This window comes from Triturus cristatus, chromosome 8 (genome assembly GCF_964204655.1).
Source record: "Triturus cristatus chromosome 8, aTriCri1.1, whole genome shotgun sequence".
NCBI lineage: Eukaryota > Metazoa > Chordata > Amphibia > Caudata > Salamandridae > Triturus > Triturus cristatus.
The window spans coordinates 92602660-92626283 of record NC_140591.1 but is presented as its reverse complement, the minus strand read 5'-3'; the positions used below and the strand labels follow the sequence as shown (position 1 = coordinate 92626283).

Genomic DNA, 23624 nt, shown 5'->3' with positions numbered 1-23624 from the left:
TGCCACTCGCTGCTGCGCGTCCCCTGCACAATCACACCTAATCTTCCTGGCTCATAGCATTTTCTAACAAATATACATATATTCTGCTCTCCTCCTCTCCCTCCTCCTCTTTGTTTTTTTTTTTTATTTATTTATAAAGAAACCGGCAACGAGTTTACAATATGCGTGGCCCTTAACTTTAAACTCGAAAACTGAAAGAAAATGAAGAAAAACTTTGCCCTAAGACAGGACAGAGGACCCCTAGCTAAGGCTGGGGAGCTGCTGCAAGCTGCCGCTGCTGATGGGCTGCGCCGGCCCCGGTTCCGGGGGCCCCCCTCCCTCGGCTGGGCTGTCCGAGGCAGCCCGGGAGCAGGGGCCCGCTGAGGCGGAGAGCCAGGCCCGTGACATTAAGGGCCATGGACCCAGGCAGTACTCGGACCCTCGCCTCACTCTCTTTTCTATACGGACAGAGGGGGCGGGGCACGGACATTATTTGCATATGAGGGGCCAGTTCTTGGTGTTTTTTCTTTTTTTACAAAAAGACAGGAGACTTGCGGCAGCCAGAGATTGAGGGTAAAGAAGTTGCCTCCCCAGAGTTCGGGTGAGCATCAGCTGCTGAGCGGGAGTCCCTGCAGCCCCCGGCACATAGAGAAGTGTCCCGAGCAGAGTGCCTTGGAGGCCAGGGCGAAGCAAGTGCCTGGAGGCCAGTGCGAAGCAAGGCTAGGCGGCGCTTGTTAAAAAGGTCCGGCTGCTGGTCTGCTGCTAATGCCGGCCCCTAAAGAAGGGTGGTCGCAGCCAGCCTGTGCGAAAGTGTAAAGTAAGCAAGTGCAAGAGAGGGCTGTGCTTGGCAGTGTGCAGGAAGTTTGATATGGAGGGCAGGTGTTAAAGGGAAATGTGCAAAGGTACTCGAGGGACGCCTGGTGATGACACGCGGGCTGCCGCAGCACAAGAGGCCTGAACAGGCACGCTCTCGTGCCTACGGCCATACCACCCTGAATGCGCCCGATCTCGTCCGATCTCGGAAGCTAAGCAGGGTCGGGCCTGGTTAGTACTTGGATGGGAGACCGCCTGGGAATACCAGGTGCTGTAGGCATTTTGCCTCTCTGACCAATGGCACTTCCGTTTTTTTGGGGGCGGGATCTATTCTACTCTTTTATTTTATTTTTTGTTTCTTAAAAAAAAAAAAAACGCCATCAGGTTCGCAACACTCAGGGCCCATAACTTTCCGCTCGGATATTGAACATTCGGCTGCGCTTTACACTGGGTCCAGAAAGAAAAAAAGCTGTGCCATAAGACAGAACACGGGACCGACTCCAACACCCCCCCCCCCCACCCCCACCCCAACCCCGCAAGATGTGGTTTTCTTCTCTCGGCGGCGCAGAGCTGCTGCACGGGCCAGCATCGGTTCCAGGTCCCCATCTATTGGCTTTCCCCAGCAGCCCGAAAGCAGGGGGGGTGAGCCGGAGAGCCAGGCAGCGAGGGCCGCCGAGTACAACCGAGAGGGGTGCGGGGCGCACACACACGCACACACATACGCACTCACTTACACCCATGCATTCACAAGCAGACACTCGCACACACCCCGTACACAACACTCACTCACAAATACACATACATTCATACATGCGCACACGAACAAACGAACCAAACGGCGTCAAGAAAAAAGCAACACTTACCTGCTGCAGGCCTCCGGGAGCTGCCAAGAGGGTTGCCACTGCTACCTTGGTCAGCCAATGAGGGGAGGCAGCAGTCGCTCACTCGTTACAGAGCAGGATGGGGACAGAGTCGGTGACAGACACTCGGCCGTTGGCGCTTCGGGGTTTAAAAATGAAGCGTCCAGCTACGAGGCTTTCACTGAAGCTCTCCCTCAACAGGAGGGGAGGGCCTCAAGGACCTTTTGCTGAGCCGAGGAGGTCAGGCCCACCAGAGCTGTGACATCCTCAGCCCAGCAAACCTCAGCTTAGGCAGCCGGGAGCCTGCGCATTTAGCGCATCTCCAACTCCTGGCCTGAACATAAAGAGTGTCTGTCAAGCTGACCTTTCTTCAGCCTGACATACACTCCTTATGTCCAAAAGGGCGGGGGCGTGGCCTCACCGCCTTTAAGGACGGGCGGCTGCTGAAGTCAGGCCGTTGGCAACGAGGACCACGCAACCATAGAGCACTCAGACCCTCATCTCAGTCTCTCTTCTCTATACACACGGTGGCAGGCCCTGGACATGGACGTGATTTGCATACGAGGGCTCGGTCTCTGATAAAAAAAAAGAAAAGAAAACTTGCAGCCAGAGCTCCCTGGGAAAAAAATTGCCATGCCAATGCTTCTGCGGGTGAGCATGAGTTGAAGAGTTGTAGTCCGGCAGCCCCTGCCACATGGCGGAGCGGCCCGATAGAGTGCCTTAGAGCCCAGTGCAAAGCAAGGCCAGGCTCTTGGTGAAAACACCAGGCTGCTGGTTTGCTAGCTCCCCAGCTGGCACCTATAGGGAGGTCGGAGCCTGCGTGTCATTTATTTATTTATTTATAGTTTTATAGAGCGCGAACCAGACCCGTGAGGGTATCAGAGCGCTTTACAGGATTGAGGGGGGGAAAACAACGCATAAGGATGGGAGGGATCAGATTGGGAGAGATAGGGATACAATATACAGGAGGAGCACGCAGTCTAAGGTCCAAGCTACATGTGGGAGAAAATTGAAGCATGCAGATAAAAAAACCATACAAGAAGGTTTCCATATCCACGAGGTGCACCCCGTCTGAGGTCGAAGCTACATGTGGGATAACAAATTAGAGCGGGTAGTTACATGTACAAGAGGCGCGCAGTCTCAGCTCTTGGGGGGGATGCCCAGGAGTCCAGAAAAATGTGTCATCCGTGGAGGCCGTGGATAATGCCGAGGTGGAGGGTGGAACAAGTCTATGAGGTGATTGTAAAGTATTCCTTAGATGAGCTATTTTCCTGTTAAAGAAAGTTTTGGTCTCCTTCTTAAAGTGTGCCAGTGACGGAAGTCTTCTGATGGAGGGTGGGAGAGAGTGCCAGATTCTTGGAGCGGCCCCAGAGAAGGCTCGATTGCAGGTTTTTTTCTTCCCGAAGCGTGCTTTTTGGCAGATCGGGAGTTTCTGGCCTGTCCGGATATCACGAGTTTTTGTGCAAGATATGTAGGTGAATTCGCGTACAGAGCTTTGTGAGTTATGCAAGCCACTTCAAATTGTATTCTGGCCTTCTGGGGAAGCCAGTTCAGAGCTTTGAGGTGGGGAGAGATGTGGTCAAATTGTTTTCAACCCGTTACGAGTCTGGCGGCGGTGTTGAGGCAGGCTTTCAACGGGGCCAGAGAGTTCTTGGGTAGCCCTGCAAGAGTAGAGCATCCATATTCAAGTCTGGAAATGACTAGGGCCTGGGTTGCCATTTTAAGGCCGGACACATCGAGGAAGGGTTTTAGGTTTCTTAGGTAGCTCGGGTGGAATCTAGCCGTTTTGGCCATCGCGTTTATACGGCCATGCATATGCAAGCTGCCGTCAAGGGTTATTCCCAGGGATTTCGCCGACTCAATAATGGTAGGAGGGCAGTTGAGTGCAGTGATGGTCTTGATCCATTCCTGGATGTCTGGGTTTGGTTTGGGTGGGGGGGGGGGGTCAGAAGGAATTCCGTTTTGTTTGCGTTGAGTTTAAGCTGGTTGCTGGTGAGCCAGTGGACTGGCCGCTTCAGTGCCTCGTTTAGGGAGAAAATGTCCTCGGGGAAAGAGATTTTTATGTAGACCTGTGTACGGTGGGCGTACATAAGGTAGGAGATGTTGGCGGCAGAAGTGTGAAATAAGCAAGCGCACGGCTGGTGAAAGCCAGGGCTGTGCTTGGCTATCTGTAGCAAGCTTGCCAAGGGAGGGCAGTTGTTGAAGGGAAGTGTGCAAGTGTGCGCAGCGCAGAAGGTTCCAGAGTGGCGGGTGGTGTGAGCACAAGAGGCCTGAACAGGCAGCCTCCCATGCCTACGGCCATACCACCCTGAATGCGCCCGATCTCGTCCGATCTCGGAAGCTAAGCAGGGTCGGGCCTGGTTAGTACTTGGATGGGAGACCGCCTGGGAATACCAGGTGCTGTAGGCATTTTGCCACTCGCTGCTGCGCGTCCCCTGCACAATCACACCTAATCTTCCTGGCTCATAGCATTTTCTAACAAATATACATATATTCTGCTCTCCTCCTCTCCCTCCTCCTCTTTGTTTTTTTTTTTATTTATTTATAAAGAAACCGGCAACGAGTTTACAATATGCGTGGCCCTTAACTTTAAACTCGAAAACTGAAAGAAAATGAAGAAAAACTTTGCCCTAAGACAGGACAGAGGACCCCTAGCTAAGGCTGGGGAGCTGCTGCAAGCTGCCGCTGCTGATGGGCTGCGCCGGCCCCGGTTCCGGGGGCCCCCCTCCCTCGGCTGGGCTGTCCGAGGCAGCCCGGGAGCAGGGGCCCGCTGAGGCGGAGAGCCAGGCCCGTGACATTAAGGGCCATGGACCCAGGCAGTACTCGGACCCTCGCCTCACTCTCTTTTCTATACGGACAGAGGGGGCGGGGCACGGACATTATTTGCATATGAGGGGCCAGTTCTTGGTGTTTTTTCTTTTTTTACAAAAAGACAGGAGACTTGCGGCAGCCAGAGATTGAGGGTAAAGAAGTTGCCTCCCCAGAGTTCGGGTGAGCATCAGCTGCTGAGCGGGAGTCCCTGCAGCCCCCGGCACATAGAGAAGTGTCCCGAGCAGAGTGCCTTGGAGGCCAGGGCGAAGCAAGTGCCTGGAGGCCAGTGCGAAGCAAGGCTAGGCGGCGCTTGTTAAAAAGGTCCGGCTGCTGGTCTGCTGCTAATGCCGGCCCCTAAAGAAGGGTGGTCGCAGCCAGCCTGTGCGAAAGTGTAAAGTAAGCAAGTGCAAGAGAGGGCTGTGCTTGGCAGTGTGCAGGAAGTTTGATATGGAGGGCAGGTGTTAAAGGGAAATGTGCAAAGGTACTCGAGGGACGCCTGGTGATGACACGCGGCTGCCGCAGCACAAGAGGCCTGAACAGGCACGCTCTCGTGCCTACGGCCATACCACCCTGAATGCGCCCGATCTCGTCCGATCTCGGAAGCTAAGCAGGGTCGGGCCTGGTTAGTACTTGGATGGGAGACCGCCTGGGAATACCAGGTGCTGTAGGCATTTTGCCTCTCTGACCAATGGCACTTCCGTTTTTTTGGGGGCGGGATCTATTCTACTCTTTTATTTTTTGTTTCTTAAAAAAAAAAAAAACGCCATCAGGTTCGCAACACTCAGGGCCCATAACTTTCCGCTCGGATATTGAACATTCGGCTGCGCTTTACACTGGGTCCAGAAAGAAAAAAAGCTGTGCCATAAGACAGAACACGGGACCGACTCCAACACCCCCCCCCCCCCCCCCCCCCCCCCACCCCCACCCCAACCCCGCAAGATGTGGTTTTCTTCTCTCGGCGGCGCAGAGCTGCTGCACGGGCCAGCATCGGTTCCAGGTCCCCATCTATTGGCTTTCCCCAGCAGCCCGAAAGCAGGGGGGGTGAGCCGGAGAGCCAGGCAGCGAGGGCCGCCGAGTACAACCGAGAGGGGTGCGGGGCGCACACACACGCACACACATACGCACTCACTTACACCCATGCATTCACAAGCAGACACTCGCACACACCCCGTACACAACACTCACTCACAAATACACATACATTCATACATGCGCACACGAACAAACGAACCAAACGGCGTCAAGAAAAAAGCAACACTTACCTGCTGCAGGCCTCCGGGAGCTGCCAAGAGGGTTGCCACTGCTACCTTGGTCAGCCAATGAGGGGAGGCAGCAGTCGCTCACTCGTTACAGAGCAGGATGGGGACAGAGTCGGTGACAGACACTCGGCCGTTGGCGCTTCGGGGTTTAAAAATGAAGCGTCCAGCTACGAGGCTTTCACTGAAGCTCTCCCTCAACAGGAGGGGAGGGCCTCAAGGACCTTTTGCTGAGCCGAGGAGGTCAGGCCCACCAGAGCTGTGACATCCTCAGCCCAGCAAACCTCAGCTTAGGCAGCCGGGAGCCTGCGCATTTAGCGCATCTCCAACTCCTGGCCTGAACATAAAGAGTGTCTGTCAAGCTGACCTTTCTTCAGCCTGACATACACTCCTTATGTCCAAAAGGGCGGGGGCGTGGCCTCACCGCCTTTAAGGACGGGCGGCTGCTGAAGTCAGGCCGTTGGCAACGAGGACCACGCAACCATAGAGCACTCAGACCCTCATCTCAGTCTCTCTTCTCTATACACACGGTGGCAGGCCCTGGACATGGACGTGATTTGCATACGAGGGCTCGGTCTCTGATAAAAAAAAAGAAAAGAAAACTTGCAGCCAGAGCTCCCTGGGAAAAAAAATTGCCATGCCAATGCTTCTGCGGGTGAGCATGAGTTGAAGAGTTGTAGTCCGGCAGCCCCTGCCACATGGCGGAGCGGCCCGATAGAGTGCCTTAGAGCCCAGTGCAAAGCAAGGCCAGGCTCTTGGTGAAAACACCAGGCTGCTGGTTTGCTAGCTCCCCAGCTGGCACCTATAGGGAGGTCGGAGCCTGCGTGTCATTTATTTATTTATTTATAGTTTTATAGAGCGCGAACCAGACCCGTGAGGGTATCAGAGCGCTTTACAGGATTGAGGGGGAGGAAAACAACGCATAAGGATGGGAGGGATCAGATTGGGAGAGATAGGGATACAATATACAGGAGGAGCACGCAGTCTAAGGTCCAAGCTACATGTGGGAGAAAATTGAAGCATGCAGATAAAAAAACCATACAAGAAGGTTTCCATATCCACGAGGTGCACCCCGTCTGAGGTCGAAGCTACATGTGGGATAACAAATTAGAGCGGGTAGTTACATGTACAAGAAGGCGCGCAGTCTCAGCTCTTGGGGGGGATGCCCAGGAGTCCAGAAAAATGTGTCATCCGTGGAGGCCGTGGATAATGCCGAGGTGGAGGGTGGAACAAGTCTATGAGGTGATTGTAAAGTATTCCTTAGATGAGCTATTTTCCTGTTAAAGAAAGTTTTGGTCTCCTTCTTAAAGTGTGCCAGTGACGGAAGTCTTCTGATGGAGGGTGGGAGAGAGTGCCAGATTCTTGGAGCGGCCCCAGAGAAGGCTCGATTGCAGGTTTTTTTCTTCCCGAAGCGTGCTTTTTGGCAGATCGGGAGTTTCTGGCCTGTCCGGATATCACGAGTTTTTGTGCAAGATATGTAGGTGAATTCGCGTACAGAGCTTTGTGAGTTATGCAAGCCACTTCAAATTGTATTCTGGCCTTCTGGGGAAGCCAGTTCAGAGCTTTGAGGTGGGGAGAGATGTGGTCAAATTGTTTTCAACCCGTTACGAGTCTGGCGGCGGTGTTGAGGCAGGCTTTCAACGGGGCCAGAGAGTTCTTGGGTAGCCCTGCAAGAGTAGAGCATCCATATTCAAGTCTGGAAATGACTAGGGCCTGGGTTGCCATTTTAAGGCCGGACACATCGAGGAAGGGTTTTAGGTTTCTTAGGTAGCTCGGGTGGAATCTAGCCGTTTTGGCCATCGCGTTTATACGGCCATGCATATGCAAGCTGCCGTCAAGGGTTATTCCCAGGGATTTCGCCGACTCAATAATGGTAGGAGGGCAGTTGAGTGCAGTGATGGTCTTGATCCATTCCTGGATGTCTGGGTTTGGTTTGGGTGGGGGGGGGGGGTCAGAAGGAATTCCGTTTTGTTTGCGTTGAGTTTAAGCTGGTTGCTGGTGAGCCAGTGGACTGGCCGCTTCAGTGCCTCGTTTAGGGAGAAAATGTCCTCGGGGAAAGAGATTTTTATGTAGACCTGTGTACGGTGGGCGTACATAAGGTAGGAGATGTTGGCGGCAGAAGTGTGAAATAAGCAAGCGCACGGCTGGTGAAAGCCAGGGCTGTGCTTGGCTATCTGTAGCAAGCTTGCCAAGGGAGGGCAGTTGTTGAAGGGAAGTGTGCAAGTGTGCGCAGCGCAGAAGGTTCCAGAGTGGCGGGTGGTGTGAGCACAAGAGGCCTGAACAGGCAGCCTCCCATGCCTACGGCCATACCACCCTGAATGCGCCCGATCTCGTCCGATCTCGGAAGCTAAGCAGGGTCGGGCCTGGTTAGTACTTGGATGGGAGACCGCCTGGGAATACCAGGTGCTGTAGGCATTTTGCCACTCGCTGCTGCGCGTCCCCTGCACAATCACACCTAATCTTCCTGGCTCATAGCATTTTCTAACAAATATACATATATTCTGCTCTCCTCCTCTCCCTCCTCCTCTTTGTTTTTTTTTTTTATTTATTTATAAAGAAACCGGCAACGAGTTTACAATATGCGTGGCCCTTAACTTTAAACTCGAAAACTGAAAGAAAATGAAGAAAAACTTTGCCCTAAGACAGGACAGAGGACCCCTAGCTAAGGCTGGGGAGCTGCTGCAAGCTGCCGCTGCTGATGGGCTGCGCCGGCCCCGGTTCCGGGGGCCCCCCTCCCTCGGCTGGGCTGTCCGAGGCAGCCCGGGAGCAGGGGCCCGCTGAGGCGGAGAGCCAGGCCCGTGACATTAAGGGCCATGGACCCAGGCAGTACTCGGACCCTCGCCTCACTCTCTTTTCTATACGGACAGAGGGGGCGGGGCACGGACATTATTTGCATATGAGGGGCCAGTTCTTGGTGTTTTTTCTTTTTTTACAAAAAGACAGGAGACTTGCGGCAGCCAGAGATTGAGGGTAAAGAAGTTGCCTCCCCAGAGTTCGGGTGAGCATCAGCTGCTGAGCGGGAGTCCCTGCAGCCCCCGGCACATAGAGAAGTGTCCCGAGCAGAGTGCCTTGGAGGCCAGGGCGAAGCAAGTGCCTGGAGGCCAGTGCGAAGCAAGGCTAGGCGGCGCTTGTTAAAAAGGTCCGGCTGCTGGTCTGCTGCTAATGCCGGCCCCTAAAGAAGGGTGGTCGCAGCCAGCCTGTGCGAAAGTGTAAAGTAAGCAAGTGCAAGAGAGGGCTGTGCTTGGCAGTGTGCAGGAAGTTTGATATGGAGGGCAGGTGTTAAAGGGAAATGTGCAAAGGTACTCGAGGGACGCCTGGTGATGACACGCGGGCTGCCGCAGCACAAGAGGCCTGAACAGGCACGCTCTCGTGCCTACGGCCATACCACCCTGAATGCGCCCGATCTCGTCCGATCTCGGAAGCTAAGCAGGGTCGGGCCTGGTTAGTACTTGGATGGGAGACCGCCTGGGAATACCAGGTGCTGTAGGCATTTTGCCTCTCTGACCAATGGCACTTCCGTTTTTTTGGGGGCGGGATCTATTCTACTCTTTTATTTTTTGTTTCTTAAAAAAAAAAAAAAACGCCATCAGGTTCGCAACACTCAGGGCCCATAACTTTCCGCTCGGATATTGAACATTCGGCTGCGCTTTACACTGGGTCCAGAAAGAAAAAAAGCTGTGCCATAAGACAGAACACGGGACCGACTCCAACACCCCCCCCCCCCCCCCCCCCCCCCACCCCCACCCCAACCCCGCAAGATGTGGTTTTCTTCTCTCGGCGGCGCAGAGCTGCTGCACGGGCCAGCATCGGTTCCAGGTCCCCATCTATTGGCTTTCCCCAGCAGCCCGAAAGCAGGGGGGGTGAGCCGGAGAGCCAGGCAGCGAGGGCCGCCGAGTACAACCGAGAGGGGTGCGGGGCGCACACACACGCACACACATACGCACTCACTTACACCCATGCATTCACAAGCAGACACTCGCACACACCCCGTACACAACACTCACTCACAAATACACATACATTCATACATGCGCACACGAACAAACGAACCAAACGGCGTCAAGAAAAAAGCAACACTTACCTGCTGCAGGCCTCCGGGAGCTGCCAAGAGGGTTGCCACTGCTACCTTGGTCAGCCAATGAGGGGAGGCAGCAGTCGCTCACTCGTTACAGAGCAGGATGGGGACAGAGTCGGTGACAGACACTCGGCCGTTGGCGCTTCGGGGTTTAAAAATGAAGCGTCCAGCTACGAGGCTTTCACTGAAGCTCTCCCTCAACAGGAGGGGAGGGCCTCAAGGACCTTTTGCTGAGCCGAGGAGGTCAGGCCCACCAGAGCTGTGACATCCTCAGCCCAGCAAACCTCAGCTTAGGCAGCCGGGAGCCTGCGCATTTAGCGCATCTCCAACTCCTGGCCTGAACATAAAGAGTGTCTGTCAAGCTGACCTTTCTTCAGCCTGACATACACTCCTTATGTCCAAAAGGGCGGGGGCGTGGCCTCACCGCCTTTAAGGACGGGCGGCTGCTGAAGTCAGGCCGTTGGCAACGAGGACCACGCAACCATAGAGCACTCAGACCCTCATCTCAGTCTCTCTTCTCTATACACACGGTGGCAGGCCCTGGACATGGACGTGATTTGCATACGAGGGCTCGGTCTCTGATAAAAAAAAAGAAAAGAAAACTTGCAGCCAGAGCTCCCTGGGAAAAAAAATTGCCATGCCAATGCTTCTGCGGGTGAGCATGAGTTGAAGAGTTGTAGTCCGGCAGCCCCTGCCACATGGCGGAGCGGCCCGATAGAGTGCCTTAGAGCCCAGTGCAAAGCAAGGCCAGGCTCTTGGTGAAAACACCAGGCTGCTGGTTTGCTAGCTCCCCAGCTGGCACCTATAGGGAGGTCGGAGCCTGCGTGTCATTTATTTATTTATTTATAGTTTTATAGAGCGCGAACCAGACCCGTGAGGGTATCAGAGCGCTTTACAGGATTGAGGGGGAGGAAAACAACGCATAAGGATGGGAGGGATCAGATTGGGAGAGATAGGGATACAATATACAGGAGGAGCACGCAGTCTAAGGTCCAAGCTACATGTGGGAGAAAATTGAAGCATGCAGATAAAAAAACCATACAAGAAGGTTTCCATATCCACGAGGTGCACCCCGTCTGAGGTCGAAGCTACATGTGGGATAACAAATTAGAGCGGGTAGTTACATGTACAAGAAGGCGCGCAGTCTCAGCTCTTGGGGGGGATGCCCAGGAGTCCAGAAAAATGTGTCATCCGTGGAGGCCGTGGATAATGCCGAGGTGGAGGGTGGAACAAGTCTATGAGGTGATTGTAAAGTATTCCTTAGATGAGCTATTTTCCTGTTAAAGAAAGTTTTGGTCTCCTTCTTAAAGTGTGCCAGTGACGGAAGTCTTCTGATGGAGGGTGGGAGAGAGTGCCAGATTCTTGGAGCGGCCCCAGAGAAGGCTCGATTGCAGGTTTTTTTCTTCCCGAAGCGTGCTTTTTGGCAGATCGGGAGTTTCTGGCCTGTCCGGATATCACGAGTTTTTGTGCAAGATATGTAGGTGAATTCGCGTACAGAGCTTTGTGAGTTATGCAAGCCACTTCAAATTGTATTCTGGCCTTCTGGGGAAGCCAGTTCAGAGCTTTGAGGTGGGGAGAGATGTGGTCAAATTGTTTTCAACCCGTTACGAGTCTGGCGGCGGTGTTGAGGCAGGCTTTCAACGGGGCCAGAGAGTTCTTGGGTAGCCCTGCAAGAGTAGAGCATCCATATTCAAGTCTGGAAATGACTAGGGCCTGGGTTGCCATTTTAAGGCCGGACACATCGAGGAAGGGTTTTAGGTTTCTTAGGTAGCTCGGGTGGAATCTAGCCGTTTTGGCCATCGCGTTTATACGGCCATGCATATGCAAGCTGCCGTCAAGGGTTATTCCCAGGGATTTCGCCGACTCAATAATGGTAGGAGGGCAGTTGAGTGCAGTGATGGTCTTGATCCATTCCTGGATGTCTGGGTTTGGTTTGGGTGGGGGGGGGGGGTCAGAAGGAATTCCGTTTTGTTTGCGTTGAGTTTAAGCTGGTTGCTGGTGAGCCAGTGGACTGGCCGCTTCAGTGCCTCGTTTAGGGAGAAAATGTCCTCGGGGAAAGAGATTTTTATGTAGACCTGTGTACGGTGGGCGTACATAAGGTAGGAGATGTTGGCGGCAGAAGTGTGAAATAAGCAAGCGCACGGCTGGTGAAAGCCAGGGCTGTGCTTGGCTATCTGTAGCAAGCTTGCCAAGGGAGGGCAGTTGTTGAAGGGAAGTGTGCAAGTGTGCGCAGCGCAGAAGGTTCCAGAGTGGCGGGTGGTGTGAGCACAAGAGGCCTGAACAGGCAGCCTCCCATGCCTACGGCCATACCACCCTGAATGCGCCCGATCTCGTCCGATCTCGGAAGCTAAGCAGGGTCGGGCCTGGTTAGTACTTGGATGGGAGACCGCCTGGGAATACCAGGTGCTGTAGGCATTTTGCCACTCGCTGCTGCGCGTCCCCTGCACAATCACACCTAATCTTCCTGGCTCATAGCATTTTCTAACAAATATACATATATTCTGCTCTCCTCCTCTCCCTCCTCCTCTTTGTTTTTTTTTTTTATTTATTTATAAAGAAACCGGCAACGAGTTTACAATATGCGTGGCCCTTAACTTTAAACTCGAAAACTGAAAGAAAATGAAGAAAAACTTTGCCCTAAGACAGGACAGAGGACCCCTAGCTAAGGCTGGGGAGCTGCTGCAAGCTGCCGCTGCTGATGGGCTGCGCCGGCCCCGGTTCCGGGGGCCCCCCTCCCTCGGCTGGGCTGTCCGAGGCAGCCCGGGAGCAGGGGCCCGCTGAGGCGGAGAGCCAGGCCCGTGACATTAAGGGCCATGGACCCAGGCAGTACTCGGACCCTCGCCTCACTCTCTTTTCTATACGGACAGAGGGGGCGGGGCACGGACATTATTTGCATATGAGGGGCCAGTTCTTGGTGTTTTTTCTTTTTTTACAAAAAGACAGGAGACTTGCGGCAGCCAGAGATTGAGGGTAAAGAAGTTGCCTCCCCAGAGTTCGGGTGAGCATCAGCTGCTGAGCGGGAGTCCCTGCAGCCCCCGGCACATAGAGAAGTGTCCCGAGCAGAGTGCCTTGGAGGCCAGGGCGAAGCAAGTGCCTGGAGGCCAGTGCGAAGCAAGGCTAGGCGGCGCTTGTTAAAAAGGTCCGGCTGCTGGTCTGCTGCTAATGCCGGCCCCTAAAGAAGGGTGGTCGCAGCCAGCCTGTGCGAAAGTGTAAAGTAAGCAAGTGCAAGAGAGGGCTGTGCTTGGCAGTGTGCAGGAAGTTTGATATGGAGGGCAGGTGTTAAAGGGAAATGTGCAAAGGTACTCGAGGGACGCCTGGTGATGACACGCGGGCTGCCGCAGCACAAGAGGCCTGAACAGGCACGCTCTCGTGCCTACGGCCATACCACCCTGAATGCGCCCGATCTCGTCCGATCTCGGAAGCTAAGCAGGGTCGGGCCTGGTTAGTACTTGGATGGGAGACCGCCTGGGAATACCAGGTGCTGTAGGCATTTTGCCTCTCTGACCAATGGCACTTCCGTTTTTTTGGGGGCGGGATCTATTCTACTCTTTTATTTTTTGTTTCTTAAAAAAAAAAAAAAACGCCATCAGGTTCGCAACACTCAGGGCCCATAACTTTCCGCTCGGATATTGAACATTCGGCTGCGCTTTACACTGGGTCCAGAAAGAAAAAAAGCTGTGCCATAAGACAGAACACGGGACCGACTCCAACACCCCCCCCCCCCCCCCCCCCCCCCCCACCCCCACCCCAACCCCGCAAGATGTGGTTTTCTTCTCTCGGCGGCGCAGAGCTGCTGCACGGGCCAGCATCGGTTCCAGGTCCCCATCTATTGGCTTTCCCCAGCAGCCCGAAAGCAGGGGGGGTGAGCCGGAGAGCCAGGCAGCGAGGGCCGCCGAGTACAACCGAGAGGGGTGCGGGGCGCACACACACGCACACACATACGCACTCACTTACACCCATGCATTCACAAGCAGACACTCGCACACACCCCGTACACAACACTCACTCACAAATACACATACATTCATACATGCGCACACGAACAAACGAACCAAACGGCGTCAAGAAAAAAGCAACACTTACCTGCTGCAGGCCTCCGGGAGCTGCCAAGAGGGTTGCCACTGCTACCTTGGTCAGCCAATGAGGGGAGGCAGCAGTCGCTCACTCGTTACAGAGCAGGATGGGGACAGAGTCGGTGACAGACACTCGGCCGTTGGCGCTTCGGGGTTTAAAAATGAAGCGTCCAGCTACGAGGCTTTCACTGAAGCTCTCCCTCAACAGGAGGGGAGGGCCTCAAGGACCTTTTGCTGAGCCGAGGAGGTCAGGCCCACCAGAGCTGTGACATCCTCAGCCCAGCAAACCTCAGCTTAGGCAGCCGGGAGCCTGCGCATTTAGCGCATCTCCAACTCCTGGCCTGAACATAAAGAGTGTCTGTCAAGCTGACCTTTCTTCAGCCTGACATACACTCCTTATGTCCAAAAGGGCGGGGGCGTGGCCTCACCGCCTTTAAGGACGGGCGGCTGCTGAAGTCAGGCCGTTGGCAACGAGGACCACGCAACCATAGAGCACTCAGACCCTCATCTCAGTCTCTCTTCTCTATACACACGGTGGCAGGCCCTGGACATGGACGTGATTTGCATACGAGGGCTCGGTCTCTGATAAAAAAAAAGAAAAGAAAACTTGCAGCCAGAGCTCCCTGGGAAAAAAAATTGCCATGCCAATGCTTCTGCGGGTGAGCATGAGTTGAAGAGTTGTAGTCCGGCAGCCCCTGCCACATGGCGGAGCGGCCCGATAGAGTGCCTTAGAGCCCAGTGCAAAGCAAGGCCAGGCTCTTGGTGAAAACACCAGGCTGCTGGTTTGCTAGCTCCCCAGCTGGCACCTATAGGGAGGTCGGAGCCTGCGTGTCATTTATTTATTTATTTATAGATTTATAGAGCGCGAACCAGACCCGTGAGGGTATCAGAGCGCTTTACAGGATTGAGGGGGAGGAAAACAACGCATAAGGATGGGAGGGATCAGATTGGGAGAGATAGGGATACAATATACAGGAGGAGCACGCAGTCTAAGGTCCAAGCTACATGTGGGAGAAAATTGAAGCATGCAGATAAAAAAACCATACAAGAAGGTTTCCATATCCACGAGGTGCACCCCGTCTGAGGTCGAAGCTACATGTGGGATAACAAATTAGAGCGGGTAGTTACATGTACAAGAAGGCGCGCAGTCTCAGCTCTTGGGGGGGATGCCCAGGAGTCCAGAAAAATGTGTCATCCGTGGAGGCCGTGGATAATGCCGAGGTGGAGGGTGGAACAAGTCTATGAGGTGATTGTAAAGTATTCCTTAGATGAGCTATTTTCCTGTTAAAGAAAGTTTTGGTCTCCTTCTTAAAGTGTGCCAGTGACGGAAGTCTTCTGATGGAGGGTGGGAGAGAGTGCCAGATTCTTGGAGCGGCCCCAGAGAAGGCTCGATTGCAGGTTTTTTTCTTCCCGAAGCGTGCTTTTTGGCAGATCGGGAGTTTCTGGCCTGTCCGGATATCACGAGTTTTTGTGCAAGATATGTAGGTGAATTCGCGTACAGAGCTTTGTGAGTTATGCAAGCCACTTCAAATTGTATTCTGGCCTTCTGGGGAAGCCAGTTCAGAGCTTTGAGGTGGGGAGAGATGTGGTCAAATTGTTTTCAACCCGTTACGAGTCTGGCGGCGGTGTTGAGGCAGGCTTTCAACGGGGCCAGAGAGTTCTTGGGTAGCCCTGCAAGAGTAGAGCATCCATATTCAAGTCTGGAAATGACTAGGGCCTGGGTTGCCATTTTAAGGCCGGACACATCGAGGAAGGGTTTTAGGTTTCTTAGGTAGCTCGGGTGGAATCTAGCCGTTTTGGCCATCGCGTTTATACGGCCATGCATATGCAAGCTGCCGTCAAGGGTTATTCCCAGGGATTTCGCCGACTCAATAATGGTAGGAGGGCAGTTGAGTGCAGTGATGGTCTTGATCCATTCCTGGATGTCTGGGTTTGGTTTGGGTGGGGGGGGGGGGTCAGAAGGAATTCCGTTTTGTTTGCGTTGAGTTTAAGCTGGTTGCTGGTGAGCCAGTGGACTGGCCGCTTCAGTGCCTCGTTTAGGGAGAAAATGTCCTCGGGGAAAGAGATTTTTATGTAGACCTGTGTACGGTGGGCGTACATAAGGTAGGAGATGTTGGCGGCAGAAGTGTGAAATAAGCAAGCGCACGGCTGGTGAAAGCCAGGGCTGTGCTTGGCTATCTGTAGCAAGCTTGCCAAGGGAGGGCAGTTGTTGAAGGGAAGTGTGCAAGTGTGCGCAGCGCAGAAGGTTCCAGAGTGGCGGGTGGTGTGAGCACAAGAGGCCTGAACAGGCAGCCTCCCATGCCTACGGCCATACCACCCTGAATGCGCCCGATCTCGTCCGATCTCGGAAGCTAAGCAGGGTCGGGCCTGGTTAGTACTTGGATGGGAGACCGCCTGGGAATACCAGGTGCTGTAGGCATTTTGCCACTCGCTGCTGCGCGTCCCCTGCACAATCACACCTAATCTTCCTGGCTCATAGCATTTTCTAACAAATATACATATATTCTGCTCTCCTCCTCTCCCTCCTCCTCTTTGTTTTTTTTTTTTATTTATTTATAAAGAAACCGGCAACGAGTTTACAATATGCGTGGCCCTTAACTTTAAACTCGAAAACTGAAAGAAAATGAAGAAAAACTTTGCCCTAAGACAGGACAGAGGACCCCTAGCTAAGGCTGGGGAGCTGCTGCAAGCTGCCGCTGCTGATGGGCTGCGCCGGCCCCGGTTCCGGGGGCCCCCCTCCCTCGGCTGGGCTGTCCGAGGCAGCCCGGGAGCAGGGGCCCGCTGAGGCGGAGAGCCAGGCCCGTGACATTAAGGGCCATGGACCCAGGCAGTACTCGGACCCTCGCCTCACTCTCTTTTCTATACGGACAGAGGGGGCGGGGCACGGACATTATTTGCATATGAGGGGCCAGTTCTTGGTGTTTTTTCTTTTTTTACAAAAAGACAGGAGACTTGCGGCAGCCAGAGATTGAGGGTAAAGAAGTTGCCTCCCCAGAGTTCGGGTGAGCATCAGCTGCTGAGCGGGAGTCCCTGCAGCCCCCGGCACATAGAGAAGTGTCCCGAGCAGAGTGCCTTGGAGGCCAGGGCGAAGCAAGTGCCTGGAGGCCAGTGCGAAGCAAGGCTAGGCGGCGCTTGTTAAAAAGGTCCGGCTGCTGGTCTGCTGCTAATGCCGGCCCCTAAAGAAGGGTGGTCGCAGCCAGCCTGTGCGAAAGTGTAAAGTAAGCAAGTGCAAGAGAGGGCTGTGCTTGGCAGTGTGCAGGAAGTTTGATATGGAGGGCAGGTGTTAAAGGGAAATGTGCAAAGGTACTCGAGGGACGCCTGGTGATGACACGCGGGCTGCCGCAGCACAAGAGGCCTGAACAGGCACGCTCTCGTGCCTACGGCCATACCACCCTGAATGCGCCCGATCTCGTCCGATCTCGGAAGCTAAGCAGGGTCGGGCCTGGTTAGTACTTGGATGGGAGACCGCCTGGGAATACCAGGTGCTGTAGGCATTTTGCCTCTCTGACCAATGGCACTTCCGTTTTTTTGGGGGCGGGATCTATTCTACTCTTTTATTTTTTGTTTCTTAAAAAAAAAAAAAAACGCCATCAGGTTCGCAACACTCAGGGCCCATAACTTTCCGCTCGGATATTGAACATTCGGCTGCGCTTTACACTGGGTCCAGAAAGAAAAAAAGCTGTGCCATAAGACAGAACACGGGACCGACTCCAACACCCCCCCCCCCCCCCCCCCCCCCACCCCCACCCCAACCCCGCAAGATGTGGTTTTCTTCTCTCGGCGGCGCAGAGCTGCTGCACGGGCCAGCATCGGTTCCAGGTCCCCATCTATTGGCTTTCCCCAGCAGCCCGAAAGCAGGGGGGGTGAGCCGGAGAGCCAGGCAGCGAGGGCCGCCGAGTACAACCGAGAGGGGTGCGGGGCGCACACACACGCACACACATACGCACTCACTTACACCCATGCATTCACAAGCAGACACTCGCACACACCCCGTACACAACACTCACTCACAAATACACATACATTCATACATGCGCACACGAACAAACGAACCAAACGGCGTCAAGAAAAAAGCAACACTTACCTGCTGCAGGCCTCCGGGAGCTGCCAAGAGGGTTGCCACTGCTACCTTGGTCAGCCAATGAGGGGAGGCAGCAGTCGCTCACTCGTTACAGAGCAGGATGGGGACAGAGTCGGTGACAGACACTCGGCCGTTGGCGCTTCGGGGTTTAAAAATGAAGCGTCCAGCTACGAGGCTTTCACTGAAGCTCTCCCTCAACAGGAGGGGAGGGCCTCAAGGACCTTTTGCTGAGCCGAGGAGGTCAGGCCCACCAGAGCTGTGACATCCTCAGCCCAGCAAACCTCAGCTTAGGCAGCCGGGAGCCTGCGCATTTAGCGCATCTCCAACTCCTGGCCTGAACATAAAGAGTGTCTGTCAAGCTGACCTTTCTTCAGCCTGACATACACTCCTTATGTCCAAAAGGGCGGGGGCGTGGCCTCACCGCCTTTAAGGACGGGCGGCTGCTGAAGTCAGGCCGTTGGCAACGAGGACCACGCAACCATAGAGCACTCAGACCCTCATCTCAGTCTCTCTTCTCTATACACACGGTGGCAGGCCCTGGACATGGACGTGATTTGCATACGAGGGCTCGGTCTCTGATAAAAAAAAAGAAAAGAAAACTTGCAGCCAGAGCTCCCTGGGAAAAAAAATTGCCATGCCAATGCTTCTGCGGGTGAGCATGAGTTGAAGAGTTGTAGTCCGGCAGCCCCTGCCACATGGCGGAGCGGCCCGATAGAGTGCCTTAGAGCCCAGTGCAAAGCAAGGCCAGGCTCTTGGTGAAAACACCAGGCTGCTGGTTTGCTAGCTCCCCAGCTGGCACCTATAGGGAGGTCGGAGCCTGCGTGTCATTTATTTATTTATTTATAGTTTTATAGAGCGCGAACCAGACCCGTGAGGGTATCAGAGCGCTTTACAGGATTGAGGGGGAGGAAAACAACGCATAAGGATGGGAGGGATCAGATTGGGAGAGATAGGGATACAATATACAGGAGGAGCACGCAGTCTAAGGTCCAAGCTACATGTGGGAGAAAATTGAAGCATGCAGATAAAAAAACCATACAAGAAGGTTTCCATATCCACGAGGTGCACCCCGTCTGAGGTCGAAGCTACATGTGGGATAACAAATTAGAGCGGGTAGTTACATGTACAAGAAGGCGCGCAGTCTCAGCTCTTGGGGGGGATGCCCAGGAGTCCAGAAAAATGTGTCATCCGTGGAGGCCGTGGATAATGCCGAGGTGGAGGGTGGAACAAGTCTATGAGGTGATTGTAAAGTATTCCTTAGATGAGCTATTTTCCTGTTAAAGAAAGTTTTGGTCTCCTTCTTAAAGTGTGCCAGTGACGGAAGTCTTCTGATGGAGGGTGGGAGAGAGTGCCAGATTCTTGGAGCGGCCCCAGAGAAGGCTCGATTGCAGGTTTTTTTCTTCCCGAAGCGTGCTTTTTGGCAGATCGGGAGTTTCTGGCCTGTCCGGATATCACGAGTTTTTGTGCAAGATATGTAGGTGAATTCGCGTACAGAGCTTTGTGAGTTATGCAAGCCACTTCAAATTGTATTCTGGCCTTCTGGGGAAGCCAGTTCAGAGCTTTGAGGTGGGGAGAGATGTGGTCAAATTGTTTTCAACCCGTTACGAGTCTGGCGGCGGTGTTGAGGCAGGCTTTCAACGGGGCCAGAGAGTTCTTGGGTAGCCCTGCAAGAGTAGAGCATCCATATTCAAGTCTGGAAATGACTAGGGCCTGGGTTGCCATTTTAAGGCCGGACACATCGAGGAAGGGTTTTAGGTTTCTTAGGTAGCTCGGGTGGAATCTAGCCGTTTTGGCCATCGCGTTTATACGGCCATGCATATGCAAGCTGCCGTCAAGGGTTATTCCCAGGGATTTCGCCGACTCAATAATGGTAGGAGGGCAGTTGAGTGCAGTGATGGTCTTGATCCATTCCTGGATGTCTGGGTTTGGTTTGGGTGGGGGGGGGGGGTCAGAAGGAATTCCGTTTTGTTTGCGTTGAGTTTAAGCTGGTTGCTGGTGAGCCAGTGGACTGGCCGCTTCAGTGCCTCGTTTAGGGAGAAAATGTCCTCGGGGAAAGAGATTTTTATGTAGACCTGTGTACGGTGGGCGTACATAAGGTAGGAGATGTTGGCGGCAGAAGTGTGAAATAAGCAAGCGCACGGCTGGTGAAAGCCAGGGCTGTGCTTGGCTATCTGTAGCAAGCTTGCCAAGGGAGGGCAGTTGTTGAAGGGAAGTGTGCAAGTGTGCGCAGCGCAGAAGGTTCCAGAGTGGCGGGTGGTGTGAGCACAAGAGGCCTGAACAGGCAGCCTCCCATGCCTACGGCCATACCACCCTGAATGCGCCCGATCTCGTCCGATCTCGGAAGCTAAGCAGGGTCGGGCCTGGTTAGTACTTGGATGGGAGACCGCCTGGGAATACCAGGTGCTGTAGGCATTTTGCCACTCGCTGCTGCGCGTCCCCTGCACAATCACACCTAATCTTCCTGGCTCATAGCATTTTCTAACAAATATACATATATTCTGCTCTCCTCCTCTCCCTCCTCCTCTTTGTTTTTTTTTTTTATTTATTTATAAAGAAACCGGCAACGAGTTTACAATATGCGTGGCCCTTAACTTTAAACTCGAAAACTGAAAGAAAATGAAGAAAAACTTTGCCCTAAGACAGGACAGAGGACCCCTAGCTAAGGCTGGGGAGCTGCTGCAAGCTGCCGCTGCTGATGGGCTGCGCCGGCCCCGGTTCCGGGGGCCCCCCTCCCTCGGCTGGGCTGTCCGAGGCAGCCCGGGAGCAGGGGCCCGCTGAGGCGGAGAGCCAGGCCCGTGACATTAAGGGCCATGGACCCAGGCAGTACTCGGACCCTCGCCTCACTCTCTTTTCTATACGGACAGAGGGGGCGGGGCACGGACATTATTTGCATATGAGGGGCCAGTTCTTGGTGTTTTTTCTTTTTTTACAAAAAGACAGGAGACTTGCGGCAGCCAGAGATTGAGGGTAAAGAAGTTGCCTCCCCAGAGTTCGGGTGAGCATCAGCTGCTGAGCGGGAGTCCCTGCAGCCCCCGGCACATAGAGAAGTGTCCCGAGCAGAGTGCCTTGGAGGCCAGGGCGAAGCAAGTGCCTGGAGGCCAGTGCGAAGCAAGGCTAGGCGGCGCTTGTTAAAAAGGTCCGGCTGCTGGTCTGCTGCTAATGCCGGCCCCTAAAGAAGGGTGGTCGCAGCCAGCCTGTGCGAAAGTGTAAAGTAAGCAAGTGCAAGAGAGGGCTGTGCTTGGCAGTGTGCAGGAAGTTTGATATGGAGGGCAGGTGTTAAAGGGAAATGTGCAAAGGTACTCGAGGGACGCCTGGTGATGACACGCGGGCTGCCGCAGCACAAGAGGCCTGAACAGGCACGCTCTCGTGCCTACGGCCATACCACCCTGAATGCGCCCGATCTCGTCCGATCTCGGAAGCTAAGCAGGGTCGGGCCTGGTTAGTACTTGGATGGGAGACCGCCTGGGAATACCAGGTGCTGTAGGCATTTTGCCTCTCTGACCAATGGCACTTCCGTTTTTTTGGGGGCGGGATCTATTCTACTCTTTTATTTTTTGTTTCTTAAAAAAAAAAAAAAACGCCATCAGGTTCGCAACACTCAGGGCCCATAACTTTCCGCTCGGATATTGAACATTCGGCTGCGCTTTACACTGGGTCCAGAAAGAAAAAAAGCTGTGCCATAAGACAGAACACGGGACCGACTCCAACACCCCCCCCCCCCCCCCCCCCCCCCCACCCCCACCCCAACCCCGCAAGATGTGGTTTTCTTCTCTCGGCGGCGCAGAGCTGCTGCACGGGCCAGCATCGGTTCCAGGTCCCCATCTATTGGCTTTCCCCAGCAGCCCGAAAGCAGGGGGGGTGAGCCGGAGAGCCAGGCAGCGAGGGCCGCCGAGTACAACCGAGAGGGGTGCGGGGCGCACACACACGCACACACATACGCACTCACTTACACCCATGCATTCACAAGCAGACACTCGCACACACCCCGTACACAACACTCACTCACAAATACACATACATTCATACATGCGCACACGAACAAACGAACCAAACGGCGTCAAGAAAAAAGCAACACTTACCTGCTGCAGGCCTCCGGGAGCTGCCAAGAGGGTTGCCACTGCTACCTTGGTCAGCCAATGAGGGGAGGCAGCAGTCGCTCACTCGTTACAGAGCAGGATGGGGACAGAGTCGGTGACAGACACTCGGCCGTTGGCGCTTCGGGGTTTAAAAATGAAGCGTCCAGCTACGAGGCTTTCACTGAAGCTCTCCCTCAACAGGAGGGGAGGGCCTCAAGGACCTTTTGCTGAGCCGAGGAGGTCAGGCCCACCAGAGCTGTGACATCCTCAGCCCAGCAAACCTCAGCTTAGGCAGCCGGGAGCCTGCGCATTTAGCGCATCTCCAACTCCTGGCCTGAACATAAAGAGTGTCTGTCAAGCTGACCTTTCTTCAGCCTGACATACACTCCTTATGTCCAAAAGGGCGGGGGCGTGGCCTCACCGCCTTTAAGGACGGGCGGCTGCTGAAGTCAGGCCGTTGGCAACGAGGACCACGCAACCATAGAGCACTCAGACCCTCATCTCAGTCTCTCTTCTCTATACACACGGTGGCAGGCCCTGGACATGGACGTGATTTGCATACGAGGGCTCGGTCTCTGATAAAAAAAAAGAAAAGAAAACTTGCAGCCAGAGCTCCCTGGGAAAAAAAATTGCCATGCCAATGCTTCTGCGGGTGAGCATGAGTTGAAGAGTTGTAGTCCGGCAGCCCCTGCCACATGGCGGAGCGGCCCGATAGAGTGCCTTAGAGCCCAGTGCAAAGCAAGGCCAGGCTCTTGGTGAAAACACCAGGCTGCTGGTTTGCTAGCTCCCCAGCTGGCACCTATAGGGAGGTCGGAGCCTGCGTGTCATTTATTTATTTATTTATAGATTTATAGAGCGCGAACCAGACCCGTGAGGGTATCAGAGCGCTTTACAGGATTGAGGGGGAGGAAAACAACGCATAAGGATGGGAGGGATCAGATTGGGAGAGATAGGGATACAATATACAGGAGGAGCACGCAGTCTAAGGTCCAAGCTACATGTGGGAGAAAATTGAAGCATGCAGATAAAAAAACCATACAAGAAGGTTTCCATATCCACGAGGTGCACCCCGTCTGAGGTCGAAGCTACATGTGGGATAACAAATTAGAGCGGGTAGTTACATGTACAAGAAGGCGCGCAGTCTCAGCTCTTGGGGGGGATGCCCAGGAGTCCAGAAAAATGTGTCATCCGTGGAGGCCGTGGATAATGCCGAGGTGGAGGGTGGAACAAGTCTATGAGGTGATTGTAAAGTATTCCTTAGATGAGCTATTTTCCTGTTAAAGAAAGTTTTGGTCTCCTTCTTAAAGTGTGCCAGTGACGGAAGTCTTCTGATGGAGGGTGGGAGAGAGTGCCAGATTCTTGGAGCGGCCCCAGAGAAGGCTCGATTGCAGGTTTTTTTCTTCCCGAAGCGTGCTTTTTGGCAGATCGGGAGTTTCTGGCCTGTCCGGATATCACGAGTTTTTGTGCAAGATATGTAGGTGAATTCGCGTACAGAGCTTTGTGAGTTATGCAAGCCACTTCAAATTGTATTCTGGCCTTCTGGGGAAGCCAGTTCAGAGCTTTGAGGTGGGGAGAGATGTGGTCAAATTGTTTTCAACCC

General features: G+C 54.0%; 11 non-coding genes across 11 annotated transcripts; all 11 read left to right on the top strand.

The window, feature by feature from the left end:
• Positions 1 to 953: 953 nt before the first annotated feature.
• On the top strand, positions 954 to 1072 carry LOC146801582 (5S ribosomal RNA). Its single transcript, XR_014968293.1, has one exon. It is a non-coding gene; the product is annotated as a 5S ribosomal RNA (ribosomal RNA).
• A 2870-nt stretch (positions 1073 to 3942) lies between these two features.
• LOC146801581 (5S ribosomal RNA) lies at positions 3943 to 4061 on the top strand. The gene has a single exon (XR_014968292.1). It is a non-coding gene; the product is annotated as a 5S ribosomal RNA (ribosomal RNA).
• Positions 4062 to 5015: 954 nt separating this feature from the next.
• On the top strand, positions 5016 to 5134 carry LOC146801580 (5S ribosomal RNA). Its single transcript, XR_014968291.1, has one exon. It is a non-coding gene; the product is annotated as a 5S ribosomal RNA (ribosomal RNA).
• A 2881-nt stretch (positions 5135 to 8015) lies between these two features.
• LOC146801579 (5S ribosomal RNA) lies at positions 8016 to 8134 on the top strand. Its single transcript, XR_014968290.1, has one exon. It is a non-coding gene; the product is annotated as a 5S ribosomal RNA (ribosomal RNA).
• Positions 8135 to 9090: 956 nt separating this feature from the next.
• On the top strand, positions 9091 to 9209 carry LOC146801578 (5S ribosomal RNA). The gene has a single exon (XR_014968289.1). It is a non-coding gene; the product is annotated as a 5S ribosomal RNA (ribosomal RNA).
• Positions 9210 to 12090: 2881 nt separating this feature from the next.
• Positions 12091 to 12209, top strand: LOC146801577 (5S ribosomal RNA). The gene has a single exon (XR_014968288.1). It is a non-coding gene; the product is annotated as a 5S ribosomal RNA (ribosomal RNA).
• Positions 12210 to 13165: 956 nt separating this feature from the next.
• On the top strand, positions 13166 to 13284 carry LOC146801576 (5S ribosomal RNA). Its single transcript, XR_014968287.1, has one exon. It is a non-coding gene; the product is annotated as a 5S ribosomal RNA (ribosomal RNA).
• Positions 13285 to 16167: 2883 nt separating this feature from the next.
• On the top strand, positions 16168 to 16286 carry LOC146801575 (5S ribosomal RNA). The gene has a single exon (XR_014968286.1). It is a non-coding gene; the product is annotated as a 5S ribosomal RNA (ribosomal RNA).
• Positions 16287 to 17242: 956 nt separating this feature from the next.
• Positions 17243 to 17361, top strand: LOC146801574 (5S ribosomal RNA). The gene has a single exon (XR_014968285.1). It is a non-coding gene; the product is annotated as a 5S ribosomal RNA (ribosomal RNA).
• A 2880-nt stretch (positions 17362 to 20241) lies between these two features.
• LOC146801573 (5S ribosomal RNA) lies at positions 20242 to 20360 on the top strand. Its single transcript, XR_014968284.1, has one exon. It is a non-coding gene; the product is annotated as a 5S ribosomal RNA (ribosomal RNA).
• A 956-nt stretch (positions 20361 to 21316) lies between these two features.
• Positions 21317 to 21435, top strand: LOC146801572 (5S ribosomal RNA). Its single transcript, XR_014968282.1, has one exon. It is a non-coding gene; the product is annotated as a 5S ribosomal RNA (ribosomal RNA).
• The last annotated feature ends 2189 nt before the right edge of the window (positions 21436 to 23624 follow it).